General features: G+C 62.3%; 1 protein-coding gene across 1 annotated transcript in view; it reads left to right on the top strand.

The window, feature by feature from the left end:
- Positions 1-1,412: 1,412 nt before the first annotated feature.
- SHANK2 (SH3 and multiple ankyrin repeat domains 2) overlaps positions 1,413-6,000 on the top strand; it is a 451,364-nt gene continuing 446,776 nt past the window's right edge. Inside the window, exon 1 of the mRNA XM_032879738.1 lies at positions 1,413-1,564. The gene's annotated coding sequence lies outside the window, so the exon portion shown is untranslated. The remainder of the gene's footprint in view (positions 1,565-6,000) is intronic.

Here is a 6,000-nt window from a genome sequence, read left to right as displayed (position 1 = left end):
GAGGACAGAAAGAAGCGTGCATCTGGCAGCTGCCCTCGAGGACTTCCAGTATTTGCTCCATGTGTGTCCTGAAATAGTTAGGGCCCAAACACAACTTTTTTTTTTTTTTTTAACCTAAGTGCTTTTAAAGACTTCTTTGAAATGTGGGACAATTATGCAAGCAGGGGGAAAAAAAAGTATCTAGAGCAAATATTTAACTTTGCCTTTGGTGTGTTGAAGTCAGTGGCCCATGCAAATCTCTCAGGCGTGTTCTGTAAGATTGATTTAAAAAAAAGTATGTCTACCCTAATACCTTATAAATATATAAAAATAAAAATGCATTTATAGAATCTCTCTGTTTTTCCTGGGGAGATACAGAGTGGCTTTTGTAAAATGGAAGCGTGTTCTACATCCCAGCCAGGAGGGTGGTGTTTGTCCCCCCTCCCCACCCCATCCTGCCCCCACAACTCACACTGCAGATCTTGGAAAGGAATTGCTTTCCCTTCTTCCAGAACATGGCAAAACGCAGACCACGGAAACCTCCATAGCGGTGTAACTAGCAATGAATTAGTAGAGGCTTGAAAAGTTATTAGCCAATGGCTCCTACCAGGTTGGGAGGAGTAAATCCACCATCACAGCCGGGAGCTGGGACCAGGGCTCACGACAACCTCCCCGCTCTGGGTTTTGGCAAACCTGGCGATCCCCAAGCCCTAGATAATAACAGGGTTCCTGGGCGTCCCCGGAGGCTGCCTTCGCCTCCCGGATTCATCTGAGCGGTGGGCTTTTACTCCCCTAACCCCCCACCCCGAATCCTTCCCTGGCTGGGAGGGCGGTGGGCCCAGGTGGAAGGTGGCGTGGAGGGCAGATGGCGGCGGCGTCGCCCAGGCACAAAGTTTTCCTGGGCTCTGCAAACGCGGTGCCGCGCCGTCGGCCTCTGTATATCTGAATCCTTTTAACATAAAACACTCCGGGGCGGGAGGCGGCGGCGTTCGGGATAATCGCGCCGCGCGGACCGGGCTGTACAAAATTAAAGGACTCTCTGGTCCCCGGGCTTGCTCGGGGAAGGGGGGCGGCGAGCCACGCAGCCCGGGGCGGGGCGGCGCGCGGAGGCGGCCCCGGGCGCCCGCCGTCTCCCGGGGTTGCCACAACAGACCCCGCGCGCCGCGCCCGAGTCGTCGCCGGGGCCCGAGCGGCCGGGGCAGGTGCGGAGGCGCCGGGGACCCCGGCGCGGGAGGGGTCCGGGGCGGGCCGCGCACGCGGGTCCCGGGCGGCGCGCGCCCTTTGGCGGCGAGGCGGCCCCTCCCCCACGCTCTCCGGCCCCAGCCGCCCGCGCCGGGCCGAGGGGAGGGACCGCCCAGCAGCCCGGCGAGGAGCCCCCGGCCCAGGCCGCAGCGCGGGGCGGGGCCGCGGCGCCCCCCACCCCACCCCCGACACCTGAGCGGCCGCGGCTCCAGCTGCTCCCGCGCTCCGGCCGGCTTGGGCGCGGCGCCGCTCGGGTCCCCGCGGCGGAGCCAGGTGCGCGCGGACGTCGGCCCTCCCCGGGGGCTCCCACCTCGCCTGACTCCCGAGCGGCCGCGCGGGCAAGGTAAGGCGGCGGCGGGGGGCACGGGGAGCCGCGGGCGCGGGGCAGGGGTGGCCCGAACGACAGTGGGTGGCCCCCGGGCGCCCGACCCTGTCCACCCGCTGCCGTTTGGGTGCGTCTGGACTACAGGAGCACCAACGACCGGGTAAGCGCAGTACTGAACCCGTCGGAGCCGGGGTGGGGGTGCGGGGTGGGGGCTTGGGAAGAGGGTTCCGCGCGTCCGCGTGGGGGTCGCTTCTCTGTGAGGACACCTCCCCGGCTTCCTTTGCAATAGGGGCCGGTTTAAAAGGCTCTGGAAGAGGCGTGGGCGCAGAGCGCAGGAGCGCCGTTTTTGTGCTCCTGCCGCACGAACCCCTCACCCATAGCGCGTCCCGCGCCTGCCGCTGGGGCAACGCGGACCTACCTCCACCGCTTGCCCGGGGTCTGGTTGCCCTCGGTCGCCACCCGCCGGCCTGGGGACTTGGGTCTGCAGGCTTGGGAAGGAGCGGGCTCGGGGCCGCCAGGGGGCGCGCGGGGGCGGGAACCCAAGCCGCGGTCGCAGGGTCCCCAGAGACCCTGCAGCGGTCACCCAGCCTCGAGCCAGCTCACAGAGCCCCCATGCAGGTGCGCGCGGCTGGAGCAGCGGGCTCCGGGAGGCCGGAGCCGGCGCACTCGGCGCAGGCCCGGGGGGTCGCGGGTCGGGCCCCCGGGTCCCGGGGGTCGCGCAGTGCCGGCGCCTGATGCGGGGCCTCTGTCCGCTGCGCGCCCCGGCAGGCATTGGGTGGGTGGGGGGGCCGGGCTAGTGCAGGTGAGGGGCCCCAGCGGCCCGTCGCCGCCGCCCGTGAATTATGCAGGAGGCTGGCACCGGCGCGCTCGAGTTGCTCAAGTTTCCCTGGCAACTTTCGCCCGGGCGTCCCTCCTCCCCGCGGCCGGCAGCTCCGCCCGCACAGCCCGCGGCCCGGGCGCCCCCGCAGGGCTGCCGGGGAGCGAGGCGCGCCTGGAGACACCGACCGCTCACTCGCCACCGGAGCTGGGGCTGCTGGACTGCGCAAGCAGGTGCGACCCCCGTGGAGGACCTCGCCCGGGATCGGAGGGTGCGGGGATCCGGGTGGCCCTCGCCGCCCGGGGTCGGAGGGGGCGGCTCCGCGGTAGACCTCGCCGCCTGGGTTCGGAGGGCGCGGGGGCCGGGGTGGACCCTCCCTTCCGGGTTCGGGGAGCGTAGGGGCCGGGGTGGACCTCGCCGCCCGGGTTCGGAGGGTGCGCGGGTTCCACCGCTCCGCGCAGGATTCCAGGGCTGGCACGTCGGCGAGTTTGTGTTTCCGTGGGGCTGGGGGCGCCCAAGGGGGGCTCGGCCGATGCTCTTGGCCGTGGAGTTCGTGGAGGAGCTTTTAAAGCGACCCTGAGCCGCTGAAAGGAAGGGCCTGGGCCGCTTAGGTCGCGGTGCTTGGGGGCCTGGTGGGCCGGCAGCTGTGGGCACGGCCCGGGGAGTCCCCAGAGGCCTTCCAGAAACGAAGTGTCTTCCGCCTGCGGGTTGGAGGTAGTAAACTGGATGGTTTGTGACCTCTTTTTTGTTCGAAACTCAAGTTGGAATTAATGAGGTCAGCCCTCTAATTAAATTAAGCTCCAAGAATTAGAGAGGTAATTTCGGAAGCCCTCCGTTGGGGGCGGCGCTTTGATCGCTCGCTGGGACTCGCCCCGCGACCCTGCTGCCCGCGCCTCCGGGAGGGGCTGTCTCCCCTGGATTCAGCCTCGACCCAGGTGTCCTGTGAGGGTCTGCTGGATCTGGGGGTTTCGGCGTGTCCAGAAACCCCCCCGGGGTGCGGGCGGCTGATTTGAGAGCTCAGTTTTGACACCGATCCGTTCCCACTGGGGCTCCTACGGTCATGGGGCGGGGAGTCGAGGTGGCCTTGCTGGGGGCTGTTAATGAGCCCTCCAGGCGCTGGTATCCTTAAGGAGGCCCTAGGGAGACCCTTGTCTGAATAGGAATTAGTGGTTGGGTGTAAGTCTTGGGAAGTTGGTGCCCTCGTCCTGCTGAGGAATTTCTGGTTTTCCAAGAAGGAGGAATTGGGTGGAAAGCCAGGGGCTCCTCTGGGCTCGCAAGGAACGAGCCCCAACTGTTCAAGTATCAACGGGCGTGCTGGAACCAGGAGATTTTGCTTATAAAGGCAGCCCCCAGCGGGCGGGGTGCCTGCGCCGGGCGGCTTTGAGCAAATCCCTTCACGTTGGAGAAGGGGGCGGGGATCTTCCCGCCTACCCTGCGCCGGTGTAATTTGCTAGAGAAAGCCCTTTTCACATTCAAGAGAGTTTCCTAGGGGCTTGGGTTCACTTCTTTAGCCGGTTCTAGGGCTTGTGTGCAGCCCCCCCCCCCCCACCCCCCCAGCTGACTTGTAGGGCCCGGGCCTCTTGAGGGCCCCATCTGGAGGGAGCCCTGGCCATCCAGGGTCAAGGGTCAGATGCGAGGCTGGCCGCCAGCAGGAGGTAAAGCCGCCGTCAGATAGCATCGCAGTTTATTCCATCCGTGGTGGGGGAGCAAGTTGGAAGAAAAAGCTTGACACTAAGAAAAACATGAAAGAGTCCACCGGTATGCAGGAAAATCCTAGAAAAAATGGATTTTTGTTTTTAGATTTATTTATTTATTTATTTATTTGACAGACAGATCACAAGTAGGCAGAGAGGCAGGCAGAGAGAGGAGGAAGCAGGCTCCCTGCCAGGCAGAGAGCCTGACTCAGAGCTCGATCCCAGTACCCTGAGATCATGACCTGAGCCGAAGGCAGAGGCTTTAACCCACTGAGCCACCCAGATGTCCCAAGGAAAAATGGATTTTTATAGAAAAGTAATTCTTTAGTGTCATTATTCGTGTCTGTCGGAGCCCTGATTTATAGAGTTCTGGTGTCCTTGTCATCTCGGGTGAGGAAGGGGGCTTTCCAAGAGGGGGGTCAGTTTTGGGAGTTGGGTTGCTAAGGAGGCCAAGACCTGCCTCCTGCTCCCAAGGAAGATTGGGGGTGAAGCCGCTCCCCTCCCCTCCCACCCCCGTGTCCTAGCCCTGTGACCCCTGAACTCTCATTTCTCGGGAACTCCCCGCTCCTGCTGTGTAAACTGCTGGCCCAGCCCCACCGGAGGCTGAGAAACCGTCCCGGGAGCCCCCGGCAGGGAGGAGTGTGGCCGGAAAAGCCCCAGGGAGATGGTCCCCGATAGCCTCCCCTGAAGCCTCCAATTGTCCTGACTCCCGGGGGCACGGGCGGGGGTAAGGGGGAAGGACGGGGACATTTATGATCTTTCCTCAAAGTGATCTACAGGCCTGCTGAATTCTCTGCTTTGACCAGGGAGGTGGGGAGGAAAGCCCCAAACCAAATCCAGTTAAAACATCTCTGGAATCCCCAGCCCTTCCCCCACGTGCTTCCTGAAGGAGGATGGGCCGACTGGGTGAAGGGCGCGGGGGTTTGTGATTCTTGTGACCCAGTGCCCCTGACCCTGCCGCCCAGGAAGGGGCCTGCTGTTCTCCGACAGCCGTCTCCGTGGGTCGCATCGGAGGGCCTGCTCTGAGCACGAGGCCCGGAGCTGGGCACAGGGGCTGCCCCCCACCCCCACCCCCCACTGACGGGAACTGAACTTCCAGGCCAGCGGGGGAAGGGAAGGGGCAGACCAGGTCATGCACAGGGGGACAGGGGTTGTGACAGAGGTGACCTTTGGGTGCTGTGGGGCGCAGAGAGGGACCCCAGCCCGATCTGGGGGAGGAAGGGGATGAGGGATATAGAAACACCTGTAGGAGGTGTGGATCGTCTGATCATTTTGATGAAGTTCTAGAACCTAGGTGAGGTTCGGTGGGCTGAGGTCCGGAGCCGATGACCAAGAAAGAATTCTTGAGACATCTTTGGTGCAAAATGGTGGTTTATTAAAGCACGGGGTCCTGTCCGTGGGCAGGAAGAGCTGCTGCCCTGGGTTGTGGGGGATGGCAGGTTACGTACCTTGCGGTTGGGGGAAGGTGAGGGGAAGGGGGGTTTCAACGGAACTTTCATATGCTAAAGAGGGCCTACAAGGTGCCGGGATACCACAGGCCTTGCGGCTTGATCAATGTTGTCTTTTGGCAAGCCACTCGCGTTTCTGCTATCAAGTGTCTTTGTTAGTGAGATTTGGGTTTAGAAGAAATTTAACTTTATTTAGGGCTTGAGGAACTGAGTTATTTGCCTCTGGAAATTGTGCTATTGATAAGGTAACTTCTTTGTTTGTAGATCTCTAGGACATTTGTAAACCAAGGAAGACTAGGATTGTGATTTCTGCAAGTTAACTATTTGTTTCTGGCTTATGGCAGTCAGGGGTGCCTGAGGAATGCTACACATATTACCGAGGGGGAGCGGATGGAGAGGGGGTGCAAGGTGCCAGCTTTTGCTTTGTCCTCAGCCAGCCTCCTGCTCCCTCATCAATTTCTTCACCTGCACTGCACTGGGACCTCGGCCGAAATG

The sequence above is a fragment of the Lontra canadensis genome, unplaced genomic scaffold (genome assembly GCF_010015895.1).
Source record: "Lontra canadensis isolate GAN:19392208 unplaced genomic scaffold, GSC_riverotter_1.0 scaffold66, whole genome shotgun sequence".
In the NCBI taxonomy this organism is placed as follows: Eukaryota; Metazoa; Chordata; class Mammalia; order Carnivora; family Mustelidae; genus Lontra; species Lontra canadensis.
Note: the sequence above shows the minus strand (reverse complement) of the source record. Positions and strands in the feature narration are given on the sequence as shown.